Raw genomic sequence first — 12,375 nt, 5'->3', positions numbered from 1 at the left:
TGTTAATTTAGCCACTTTCCAGTGCGAGCAGGGCTCAAGAGATGATGATAAATCAAAGTGTGACAACTAGCTAAAGCAAAGTGCGTTTGGTGGCAGGCAATCCAGTTCACAGTTGAATTGAACTGAGAGTTTTTTCATACGTGAGACGTGTTGCGTAAAATGGAAAAGAAAAACAACACAATGCACATCTGACATAAACCTACTTTCAAATGAGATCATGAATGTGACATACCATGGATTCACATGTGGCAGTTGATCCTCATCGTACTCTCCAAAAACCCAAGTTTAAAAAACCCAACTCACACTTTTGAAGCTGTAACTTGGAAATATTTGGCATTTTTGGAAAATACCACAGTCCAGACCCAGGTATAAAGGTTTGCACAGTGCAACAGGTCGGGTCAAGAATTCAGTGACTCCAATCAATCAGGTCTTTACACCAACAATGTCTGCTTTTGCATTAATTTGGAAGCAACAGTGCTTCGTTCATATATGTCGAAACAAGTTAACACGATATCGCAACCCAAAATGTACAAAAAGACGTCCGTGATTAGTTTTCGCACCGCTCTGGTTCTGTCTAATTGGTAGTCAGGCTGTATGGTTGACTGTCTTGTAGCTGCTAAATGGTTTTCAATGGTGGTTCCTCATTGTACATATTTGTGTGTGACTGCTGTTAATTTTCTGAGCGATAAATCTTCTGTTTAGCTTAAACAATCATAATATCAGACAAATCAGTGCTGTAGCTATTTGACAACCTAATCTATAGCTTTTTTCCCCACTGCCTTTGTCTGTTCATTTACATTAATAAATGAGATTTCATAGGAAGACACATTTAAAGTGCAAAACAAAAAAAAAAAAAGTACAAATAAAACCATCTCCCAGACGGCACGTGTTTTACAGCTCAGCGAAAGGCCGCTGAATTAAGCGTGATGCAAACACGGCAAATTGAATCAATTTGCCTGCTCTAAATAGATGTGATGCGTGGAGCCTGAACGCTCAAATGAATAAAGAATTTCAGAGTTTAATGATGTTGTTTTTGTTTGTGCATTTCTTTCCCTCTGCTTGATGAAGGTTCCAGAAGATCAGGCGTAAGGAGGAAGAGAGATATCACATAACAAGGCGGCGTGGAGCCGAGGATCGTGGTGTCACGGGCTCCGTGCCGCAACCACCGGGAATGAAGTGACAGGCCGAGGGATGAATTCAAGAGGTGAGTGGAGCATATTAAACTGATAAGTGGCCATGCGGAAAATAGTGAGGGCCACGCAGACACACAAACATGACAAAATCCAGACGTGTTTGCACATATTAAGGCACATTTACATACATGCGTGGGTTTTCTAGACCTCTGAATGGGAGGGCGAGACAGACGCACAGTTCAACCTGTGGGTGTTTTCATCTTGTGTTTTGTGTCTCATTGTGGTTGTTTTTGTCTCTTTGAAGTCATTTTTGTTATTTCTTTGTGGCATTTTCAATTCTCCAATTCTTTTAATTCTTCTTGTGTGAGTCATTGTGGTGGTTTTATGTCTTTTTGGGATCATTTAGCATCTCTTTGTGTGCATTTGTATCTCTTTGTTGTGATTGTGTCTCTTTGTAGTCATTTTGTTTGTCTTTGTAGTCTTTTTGTGTCTATTTGTGGTCTTTTTGCTTCACTTTGTGGCCATTTTATCTCTTTCTGGTAGTTTTTGATCTCTCTGTGGCCATTTTGCCTCTCTTTGTGGTTATTCTTATCCTTGTAGTTTTTGTTTAGTATTGTTTTTGTTTATTTGTGGTCGTCTCTTTCCTGGTTTGTTGTGTCTCTTTGTGGTCATTTTGTTTGTCTTTGTGACCATTTTTTTTCTCTTTGTAGTTTTTTGTGTCTGTTTGTGGTCGCTTTGTTTCTCTGTAGTTGGTTCTGATCTCTTTGTGGTCATTTTGTGTCTCTTTGTAGTCAGTTTTGATATTTTTGTGGCCATTTTGTCTCTTATAGGTTGTTTTGCAACACAACATGTCATACAGACACACTGGTCCAGGGTACCTGGGCCTGTTCCCCTGTAGGCCGGTTCAGTGATCTAACCACGATACTAAAAATCCAACTACCTGCCACCGTCTGCTGTAGGCAGTGGCATCAGCAGGGGCCAGTCAAATCTCAGGGGAGGCCTGTGCCACACCTCTGGCCTCGCCCTTGCACACATGACACAAAATCAAGCATACACACACATACAGAGATAAGCACATTTTTGAAGCATCATTTCTGCCACGCATAAATGTATAAATGAAGCCAAACACTGCAGACGTTTCTCAGGGACGAGCCTGTCATCATTGTTGACATATTGATCAAGAGTGGCCTTCCTTTTGTGCAGACGGCCCGCAACACTTAACGATCAACGTGGAACACAAAGCTTCCAGCGGCGCGGACACATTGACAGCCTATGATTAAATCAGTAACAGCGGCAGCATTGTTGACGACAATGATAATGGCACTGAGGGCACTTGTCAAAGAAAAGGGCCGGTAGCTTACCACCACTGCACACATTCACGAGTAGACGTTCGCGGAAGGAAATTAATTTGAGCTAAAAAACGAAGCATTTATCATCAAACTGAGCGGTCACCGAACGCAGAACTCTACAGAGCTCATGAATAATTGTTTCCACGCGTTATGTTTTGCCTGTCAGTCAGAAGCGCTCTGCGTTAGCTGTAATACATCTGAATTAAGCGCCTGGTGGCACTCTGTCACGTACACCCCGTCGTAAGCCGTTAAATACATAAATCGGGTTTAAATGAACACACACACCACTTGTCTTGCCTGGTTTGCAGGGTAATTCATCTTCCAACTCCATGATTCTGTTATGCAGTCAAATTGACAAGTAATCCATTGCTGGTGTCCTTGTTGTCAACATTAAGGTCATTTCTGATTGTTGCATTGAGTGAACAGACTTGCAGCTTTGCAACACTTTGCAGGGGGTGACAAAGAATACAGCCGGCGAGTGTATCGACGTATGGCGTGTGAGTGATTTGAGCTGCAGCATGGCAACAAAGTGGAGAAATGTTGAGAAACTGCATAATTTCACAAGCTTTTAATGTTTCAAAATCATTTAAAAGATTCTGAAGTCACTTTCACTCCCAGCATCCTCCAAAAATGACAATCCTCAATTTTTTTTTGGCACAGTCGCACCGTATTTCTTGGCATCTTTGTCGCACAGGCCCAGAGGTACAGGTCCGTGCAATACCTGTCAGGGGACCGTGCAAGTAGTGTATTACATGTTTTTGGACAAGTGTGCTCAGGCTTTAAATGGATTACAGCTCATTATCCCCAATTACTTTTCAGAGTAAGCTGGGAAGCAGAGAGGAAACCTGACTTGGTGGCTTGTTAAAACTGCTGTTGGGAAAGCTTCACAGAGGTGCAAGATAAATAGCTATAAAAAGATTCACTCTTTTAAAAAAAAAAATGTATTAGTACACTTGAGAGGAAGCTGTTCTTACTCCGAGGTCAAGTTATAAAATCCCGGCCGCTTTATAAATAAACTCTCAAATTCGTTTAGCGAAAACCAGACAGTGATTTCACAGCTCACGCTTACTTTTATATTGTTCGGGTTTCTTTTCTTCTTCCTCTGTGTTTTTTTATGTTTGTCTGCTTTCAGTTTTTTTAAGCAGCACATTTTTAATACTTGTTCTGATAAAGTTTAGTGCAAATGAGGTGAATTTCAATTGAACACCAACAAAGAATTTGCAGTCAGCTCTAATCCGCGAAAACAGCCACGGAGCAGGGAGCCGTGTACAGATCTTGTTAGGTTAGACACAAACAAGTTGCGAGCTCACAGGTAGAGAGAATCTGTACTCTCAAACGCACCGCGGCTGTAACATCTTGTGTTGTCTCAGAGCGTTCTGGGTGAAACTATAAATATTGCTTGCCAGTCAACAAAAGATCAGATCCTATGAAGGGATCGCTGACAGGTTTAGAAACCGAGCAGCTCCCACCAGTAGAATGTTTTATGTCTTGTCCACACCGCTAGAAAGACCACGGGTGCCGGCAGAAGCCTTCTGTTTTCAGGTAGTGTTTGAGCAGACTGCCCGTGGACAGGCCATGAAACTCACAGCACACCTGAACTGGCATCAACCCGAACGAGCACAATAACACATCATGTGGTGTCCACCTCCTCCCTGGAAGCTGATAAGCTCCCCTGTGTTATGCAGAGAACTATACCCATTATACCTGTCCACATCTTCAGATACAGTTCAAGCTGCTGTTTCTTCTTGTGTCTGTCCTATCCTAGTTGTTGTCTCTTAGTCTTTGTGATTTTCACAGTAGGCTTAAATGATCTCATTTGCGTTTTTAGCTAATTTCACAGTGCTCGAGTTCTTGTTTTTCTTTAAGATAATTATATATTCAAGGAAATATCAAAACCAATACCACTTGTATTGTACATGTCTGTATTCACAATATGACGTTACTGCCAGGAAATGTGCTAGTTAGCTCAGTTTAGCTTATAGACTGGAAGCAAAGGGAAACAGCTAGCCTGGCTCTGTTCAGAAGTTGTATAACAGCCTACCAGCTCCTCAAAAGTTTGCGAAATAACACGTCATATCTAGTTATTGTCTTTTACAACAGAGCTTGGCAAGTTATATCCACATGCTCTAAGCTTTTATGCTAAACTAAGCTAATCAGCTACTGGCTGTATGCTGAATACACAGTGTAAAGCTACAGCCAGAAGATAGGCTAGGTAGTTTAATTTAGCTCAAAGACTGGAAGCAAAGGAAAACAGCTAGCCTGGCTCTGTTCAGAAGTTAAAGAAAAACAGCACACTAGCTCCTCTAAAGCTCGCTAAATAGCATATTATATCTAGTTATTATCCTTCCGACAGAGCCAGGTGAGTTACTTCCACTTGCTCTAACCTTGAATGCTAAATTAAGCTAATCGGCTGCTGGCTGTACAGCCAAGAGATAGGCTAGTTAGCTTAATTGTTATATATACGTATATATATTTATCATTAGACAGAGCCTAGCTAGTTATTGCCACCAGCTGTAAGCTTTTATGCTAAACTAAGTTGGCCCTACACTAAATATGAAGCTACAGGTAGGTAACGTGACGCTTAATTCAGTTGTTCTCGATTTTTTTCATGTCAAGGACCCATTAACTAACATAAATTACACCATGGAGGTGTAATTTTTTAAAATTTATTTATCTTTTATTGAAATTTAGAAGATACTGTTGTCAAAGCAGCGACACACCTGATCGGGGCACCGCAGTTGCAGCCACTTCCGAGATAACAGTCAAATCTAGAATGCCAAGGTCAGAGTCGCTTTCCTACGAGAGAACAAACATGAAAGAGCCTGTCTTTACAATTTAAGCTTCGTGCTGCTTTGCAAAATAAAAAAACGTATACCAAACTCCTGCTGTTAGTCATGTCAGGCATAAAGATTGTGGCTGTCCACAGTATAGCTTCACACTCTCGTCACCTCCCCTGATTGAAATGTATCCCAGTGATTCACCCGATCTTAATGATAAAAAGCCCTGCAGCCTGTGTGTTTGTTTGTTCTCCATTGTCGGTAAAGCAAAGTTCTGCAGTCAATTCTCAAACACACGTCTTGTCACTGCAAATTATGGTTCGTTTCTGTATACACAGAAGCGTTCCTCCGTCACTTATTAAAGTATATTTTTAGATGTACGTCTTAAAAAGAGAAACGTCAGCATGGGAAGCATCCAGAAATATTGTGATTTCTTAACAAGGGAGATGACACAAATTGTATGTTCCCGCACCTCTTCCTCCTTACCGCTGTTCTTTTATTCAAAAATCTGTTCAGAAATCATTAAGCAAATGTTTATTTTTCATTCTTTAAAAAAAAACATCTGCTCTGCCATTATCATCCATCTGCCTTTTGCCATCTCTCCGCGCTCACTTCTACGGATTCCTCCTCTTAACCCGCAGCATGTAATAACTGTCATCTGCCACGCCAATGAGCCATGTAGTAAAAACCGTCGGTCTTCATATTTATCTCGGCTAATCTAGAAGCCGTCACGGCAGCCATTACGAAAGGGAAATGATGCTTTATTTGGTGCGGCTGTGGAGAACGAGTGGGAGGGTCGGTCCTGAGGATGTCATTTGGAAAACCCCTCACCTTCACGACATGGAGTCGTTGCGGCGTGGATGATGGGTGGTAGTTCTGATGAATATAGGTTAGATACTAAATATTAATGACAATCCTTGTCACCCCGTTCATTTAAAGGAGCACTATGCAGTGGGGAAGACATTTTAATCAGAAGATAAATAAACAAACTCTTTGTTTTCACGACTGAATAAACAAACGGACCTTAAAGGACAACACAATTTCATACTGTTTTACTTTGTTTATATGTGGCGGACCCTGCCACCTTTCTAGCTTCAAACACTGTTCTGAGGACCTTATTTTCCTCTGAGAACAGCTTGTTTATTCAGGAAAAAGTTTGAATAATTACCTAATTTATATTGTAAATATTAAAACTTGACTCTCCTCTTCAAAACCGCACATTGTCCCTTTAAAGCATCTTGTTTACACGTTATGTCAGATAGCACTTGAAAAGGCCTCGAGCCATTTTCATCATTTCCAGTTTGCTGTGGCACTTTCTAGCTTTACTTGTCTCTTTGTGGTCTTGCTGCAAGGCTCTGCAGCCGACAAGCGATGGCTACGGCACGCGCCAGGGAAACCCATGAGAGGAGAGGAGATGTCTTATAAAATATGATGCAGCGCTTAACCACAGAGTCCCTCTCATACCCTGCTGCGCTGCTTCAAAAGCACCACCGAGCTGCTGCCAGTGCATCCAACATATTGCAAAACCTCCATGTGAAATGTGCAGTGGGCTCACGCGCATATGCTTTTTTATTGTAATGCCACGGTGGGAATAACTCTGTGTGTGTCCGTCCACCTCTACATTAACATATCCACAGATTAATCTCACGGGGCCTGTGTGGGCGTTTCTTCAAAAAACTTGACTTACAAAAGTTTTTAAAGTTGTAAAAGTCAGAGTATGCCTTTATTCCCTGTTATCTCATTAAATCGAGGACACAGTCCAACAGAACAAAGCTATTGATGAGAACAATTGATTAGACTCTGGGAAGTGACAACAGACTGAAGTTCAGCATCCCTCAAATGATCCCAGCACTGCCTACACACGCTCAACGCATCTCGCCCTCCCTACACTAATATTTACCTCCCTAATAAAAGTCATTGTTGTGTGCCTCGCTCTAAATCAGGGGCCTGCTTCTGTCGGGGATGACAGAGGAAAATATAAAGCGTCCCTCACAGTGATGGAGCGCTCGGGAGGGTTTTTATTAGCCTGGTGGGAAAGACAGACCTCATAAGGTTCTGGTGTATGAATCCAACTGTGCGTGAAGCTGTAATACAATCTGTTTCTGGCACTCTTGGCCATTAAGTCAATTTAATACTTCAAACAAATAATCAGTAACAGATTAACATTTCAGATGAACGATGATTTCATATTGTGAAATGAGATTTTGTAAAAAGGCATGTTGATTGCTTTATAACTACAACCATTAAAGTCCCAGTTAGCATATTTTCATCCTTTGTATTGTGACTTTGAAACAAACTTTGGATCTGATTGTCCAACATGGCCTAGCTTAACTTATTTGCTGTGGCACCACAGCAATTCGAAGCTAGCAAGTAGCTACCACCCGCTGTGTGACTGTTAGCCTCCACCTACACTTCCCTCATTTTGCAAATCCCACATTGTCGCATGAGGAAGTGTAGGACCAAGTAGAAATGGAATAAAAATGACAACAACCACACGCTATCTGAAATGTAAACCAAGATTTTGCCAAGTGATATCCAAACTCACCCCTCTGACCCACACTACACTACTGGAACTGACAAGCTAACAGAGCGCGCTAAATATGTTTTATAAGCTAGGAGGGTTATATCAATTATATAACTGAACATGTTAAAGTTTTTAATGATTCATTCAAACAAACACATTTAACCTTTGATATAGAGTCTTTAGAGCCACGGCCATTTTGAAGCTAGCTAGCTGCCATCTTAGTTGTAGAGGACGTGACCCGTGTTAGGGTTTTGCTAGCTACTACAACTAACAAGCTAAGGGTCAATTGCAGTATGTATGTACTTGAGTATTTGATAAGTAGGCCGAGATGATAAAATTCATTGTTTTGATTGCTTTAACTGTGTTGCTTGTTCCTTTTAATGTGAAAATTTAATCTAAGTTGTTGTTTGTTCCGTTTTTGGGAAACTTATTCATGCTGCTGTCTTAGCCAGGATTTTGAATTTCAATGTGAATGTTCCTGGTTAATCAAAGGTTAAATGAATAAATAAAATAATAGGGATTAGCCAAATCACAATTGATTTTATAAATCATTTATATTATTTCAGTTTTTCCCAATAACTCCCCTTTGTTTACTCTAAATTTCTCAAGAAAAAGCTTGCAATTATGAATTTAAACAGGCTCTGTGTAACAATTTGTAGCAATTTACATGTAATAATCACTTTCTCATTAGCTATATGTGAGCGGATTGTAACGTCGCGTGAAAAAATTAGACCTTCCCCTACAGGGAACACCAGTAGCTAATGTTAGTTTACAAATGGAGTCCGCCATTATAAACAAAACAACCGGCTTCCAGCACGACACAGAAGTTCATCACTTTCTTATTGGATATTCGTTCTTTGTAGATGCTGAATTGTATGTTGCAGACAAATTTCACCTTTTTTTTTATCTTGCCTGTTCAGCTGATCTCTCCACTGAATCACTAAGCTAGCATTAAATTGGAATTAACTGATTGGAGTTGTAACAGTTGATCACTGTCTCCATTGTACCTATAATTAGTGCCAAATTACATGGTTCTCTGCAAGAAACTTCATATTAGGAAATTAATATGAATTTGCAAATGCACAAAGTGTCATCAGATAAATGTATGTGTACGCCTGAGTGCAGGATTGAATGAATATTTTACCAGAAAAGAAAAGAAATACAAAAATGCTTTTTTCCATGACATATATTCGGCATAATAAGAGAGAGCAGAGCATTTAACACAGGGATGCAGAGAAAGAGCTCGGGAAAGTATATATTACTTTCCCTGCTGTTAAAAATTCACTTCACTTCACTTAAGGAAACACTTCTGAGTGTTTCAAGCACTCGGCATATTGTCTCAAGGCTTTGGAGACATACGTTTTGAGAGATGCTTTCTGCGACTTCCAGTGCATGAACGTATCTATAAATGAAAGGGTTGATTTGCATCACAGTGGAACAGAAAAGCACTGAAGGAGACATCAGCGCAGTGTGCCGTACTGTACAGTACATCTGGATGCAGGAGTAGTGTGAGACAGAGGTCAGAGTGTTAAAACAGAAGACTTTGTGGAGTGTGAAAATGTGGGGTAATCTTTCACAGCCAGCGCTAATGCAGCCTTCCGACGCGAGAGAGTGAGGGGAGGAAAGAGACGGAACGAGATGTACAGTAGCCAGCAGTGAAGAGTAGCTGCTGCCAAATGCACCGAGGGCTAGACGAAGACGAGCCCTTGCCATCTGGGCCGCTCGAGGCGAGGCTGAAAACAACTCCCGCTCCATCACTGGCTCTCCAGCTCACATTCACACATCGTTTTTATTTCCCTCTTCCTCTTTTTCTTGCTCTTTTGGCCTCTCATCCCATTAAACCGTCCCATCTTGACCTCCTGCCTTTTTCTCAAGCTGTCTTTCCTCTTCTCACTTACACTTGGCTCTCACATTCTCCCCCCTCCTGCTCCTCCTCCCCCTCTCAAGGATTTATCACTCTTAATTATCTTAACTATCCCGCTTCATACTCGGCTTGTATCTAGCATATTTAATCTGGGATTCAGCAGGGCTATTAGTTACACTCAACATGCAGAGGCTAATTGATTTAAGGAAGCGAGATTTGCTTGTTGGTTGGTGCTGATGGGTTTAACGAAAAGCTAATATCAGAGGAGAGGAGGAACGGATGGATGGGAGTGAAATCAAACGCTCGTTCTGGCATCTTTATAAACTTCTTTTGCATGCTTTGATGTCCAAATCAGTTTGTTTCGACAACGCTGCATGGAAATAAGGATTCAGAGCTATTTTAAAGGAGCAGTATGTAGTTTTGGGGAAGAAATTTTAGAGAAAGATCTAAAGGTCTAAGGTCTAAACAAACTAAATGCACAAACTGTCTTTGTTTTCACAACTTAATAAACTGAATAAACAAACTGACCTTAAAGGACAACACAATTTCATACTGTTTTACTTGTTTATAAGTGGCGGACCCTGCCACAGTGTTCTGGAGACCTTATTTTCCCCTGAGAACAGCTTGTTTATTCAGTTATGGGAAAAATGACTATTCTTGAGTTTGTTTAATTACCTCATTAATCCAAAAAACTACTAGTCCAAAACTACACAGTGCCCCTTTAATGGCTTGCTGTCTCTCCGATACAAGTGGGAATTTTCTTTTTTTCTTCCCCCTGATTTACATGGGATAACGGTGGTAAGGGTAAATATTTTTGGTTGGTGGGGAAACGGAGCAGCGAAACAGATGTCTGTTTAAATGTCATGTTTGTCGCCGAGGCTGCGCTGACATTTTAGTCCCAGACTTTCACCTCTCGGATTTGTTCGCTGTGAGTCATTACCAGAATCAGGTTGAGTCAGAGCTGTTGTTGTGAATAAATATGATCTAATTGATAGCTGACCTCTTGCATTAACGAGCAAATGGGACCAAAACCAACGCGCGCCACTGAGACTTAACTATCCGAATCGTTGCGTCCGCGTTTCTGTTTTTTTTTTTTGGTTTTTTTTTGCTATTGCATATGCAGTTTGGGCGGCTGGTGGCCACGGATATTGATAATGGCATTGGGGACACTCAGCTTCTTGTCTTATTAATCACACCAGGCTGAGCAGTGACCTTTCTCCGAGCCCACTGCTTTGGGCCGAGCCAGATCCCCTGCCTCTGCCGCCCCCCGGGAGCAGCAGGCTGACATCACTCACCCCGCGTCCGCTAATGTCAGCCCCGAGCCTGGCCGCAGCGGCTCACCGGCCCTGCCTGGCGCCCTGGACACAGCCCTGGATGACAGAGACATTGATCACTCCGGAAGCTCAGGTTGTCCGGGGGTGGCTGGGGGGCTGGGCTGTTTGTGTGTGTGTGTGTGTGTGTGTGTGTGTGTGTGTGTGTGTGTGTGTGTGTTTCGATACAACACCAATTGAGACTGGTGAGCCTAATTAGACTTCACATCTGGGCCTAATGAGCAAATCAAGACCCATCATTGATCACGGATCAACTGGCCTTGAGCTGATTTCTGATTGGCTGAGAGTTACACAAGCGCTGTGAACTCCTGGGTTCAGTATTGTAAGAAACAACCGATCATTTATTTAAAGGGCTCAATATAAATCTACATGATAACTGTATATATTATGGATCTGTTAGTGATAACGAGATAATACATCACCATCTTTATTGCCTGTAATAGTGCCCTATATTTCCATGTTATAACTTAAGTGTGAATAAGAACACAGAGGACAGCTTTGCTTAAATAAAGGGAACATGGTGTAATCATGTAAAGTGTTGAAACACTAAAGCAAGGCGCCGAAGTTTGACAGATTTACTGCAAATTTGATTCATTTGCTGTAAATGTGCCCTATGTCTGGGCTAATATGAGACAATGTGAAATACTGTGCTGTATCATGATGGTACGTTGTCAATATCAATATTCTGTTTTATTAGGTCTTTCAATAAAAGGATTCAAGGATTCAAAGGTTTATTTGTCATATCTGAAAGTAATATATGGATTTAAATGCAACGTGGTGCACTCGAAGTTGTGCTAAATACAAAAAAAACAAACAACCGATCCTCAAACCTAAACAACTGTTGTATGTAGATGTCAGCATCTCCCAAAACTGCATATATCACCATTCCCAAAAACATGACACAAGTACTGGACCTTCATTGTACGGTCATGGTTTTGTTAGGGTTAGGGTGAGAAAAATACTTTTTTAGGACAACATCATCGTGGTTTGGGTTAAAATCACTATGTCACATCTGCAACTTCCGTTACAAACCTACCTACGTTACCTGAGTAACTAACGTTACATTATGTACGTGGCATTACTTCGCTTACTAAGTTGAAGAACTCACCGGTTCTGGACACAAACAACCGTCTCCTGATTGAAAGCCCTGCGCTTGTCTGACTGCCTTTTCCACTCTTGATCTAACTTCTCTTCACTCGCTCCTCTGCAGCTGTGATAACTACTACAGCCGCCTGGCAAAAAAGGTCAACGTGGGTCGTAACGAGCTCGACTTATATGGTTGTTTTTCTGGTGAGGACAGGCAAAACAATTCAGATAAAAAAAAATGTAAACAATAGAATCAAAGTAATTAGATTTTGAGTTACATTATGAAGTTGTTCATTCTCAGTGCCGTACTT

At 41.3% G+C, this 12,375-nt stretch overlaps 1 long non-coding RNA gene across 1 annotated transcript in view; it reads left to right on the top strand.

Moving 5' to 3' along the window:
• The window catches only part of LOC141008090 (uncharacterized), a 63,785-nt gene extending 52,486 nt beyond the window's left edge, over nucleotides 1-11,299 (top strand). The window contains exons 2-3 of the long non-coding RNA XR_012180054.1: nucleotides 1,069-1,204; nucleotides 10,847-11,299. This is a non-coding gene — a long non-coding RNA (uncharacterized lncRNA). The remainder of the gene's footprint in view (nucleotides 1-1,068; nucleotides 1,205-10,846) is intronic.
• Nucleotides 11,300-12,375: the final 1,076 nt, after the last annotated feature.

Source organism: Pagrus major, chromosome 14 (assembly GCF_040436345.1).
Source record: "Pagrus major chromosome 14, Pma_NU_1.0".
Lineage (NCBI taxonomy): Eukaryota > Metazoa > Chordata > Actinopteri > Spariformes > Sparidae > Pagrus > Pagrus major.
This window is presented reverse-complemented; position numbering and strand designations above follow the sequence as displayed.